Genomic DNA, 1350 nt, shown 5'->3' with positions numbered 1-1350 from the left:
AATTTACACTCCCACCAACAGTGTAAAAGTGTTCCTATTTCTTCACATCCTCTCCAGCATCTGTTGTCTCCAGATTTTTTAATGATCGCCATTCTAACTGGCGTGAGATGGTATCTCAGTGTAGTTTTGATTCGCATTTCTCTAATGACCAGTGGTGATGAGCATTTTTTCATAGTTTGTTGGCCTCATATATGTCTTCTTTTGAAAAGTGTCTGTTCATATCCTTTTTGCCCACTTTTGAATGGGTTTATTTGCTTTTTTCTTGTAAATCTGATTTAGTTCTTTGTAAATTCTGGATATTAACCCTTTGTCAGTTGGGTAGATTGCAAATTTTTTTTCCATTCTGCTGGTTCACTCTAAACGCTGAGAGTTGACTAATACATTTATTGCCAATGAAGTCTGATATACACATAGATGTGATCCATGCACCATCTCTGCTCAGAACATGAGCATAAAGATAAGCCCACACCTCCTTCTTTTTGTTTTGTTTTGTTTTGAGATGGAGTCTCGCTTTGCACCCAGGCTGGAGTGCAATGGCACAATCTCAGCTCACTGCAACCTCTACCTCCTGTGTTCAAGTGATTCTCCTGCCTCAGCCTCCTGAGTAGCTGGGGTTACAGGCACACACCATCACGCTTGGCTAATTTTTGTATTTTTGGTAGAGACAGGGTTTCACCATGTTGGTCAGGCTGTTCTCGAACTCCTGACCTTGTGATTTGCCCCAGCCTCCCAAAGTGTTGGGATTACAGGAGTGAGCCACCACGTCCGGCCCCCACAAGCTTTTTAAATGTTCAACATACATTTAAACATACTTTATTTATTTTTGAGATAGGGTGTCATTCTGCTTTATGGACTAGAGAGGGATGGCATGATCTTGGCTCACTGCAACCTCTACCTCCTGGGTTCATAGGATTCTTCTGCCTCAGTTTCCTGAGTAGCTGGAATTACAGGCACATGCCACCACACTCAACTAATTTTTATATTTTTGGTACAGACAAGAGTTCACCATGTTGGCCAGGCTGGTCTCAAATTCCTAACCGCAAGTGATCCACCCGCCTCAGCCTCCCAAAATGCTGGGATTACAGGCTTGAACCACTGCATCCAGCCTTTAAGCGTACATTGTTGATCATCACTCAGTTTTTCCACTAGCTACCTGACAGCTTCATTTGGCATCACTATTACTACAACCTCAAATACAAATGCAGAACATGAAATTGCCTATTGTGACTAGTTACAAGGTCACCCTGAGTTTATTTGTATTTAGTTTGTCATCAAAATAAAATTTAAAATATTGTCATATTGTCATTGAATTCATGGTTCTGCAGACTACATCCACAGACCCACAGAAGC

This window comes from Sapajus apella, unplaced genomic scaffold (assembly GCF_009761245.1).
Source record: "Sapajus apella isolate SASKATOON/1434 unplaced genomic scaffold, GSC_monkey_1.0 scaffold65, whole genome shotgun sequence".
NCBI lineage: Eukaryota > Metazoa > Chordata > Mammalia > Primates > Cebidae > Sapajus > Sapajus apella.
Note: the sequence above shows the minus strand (reverse complement) of the source record.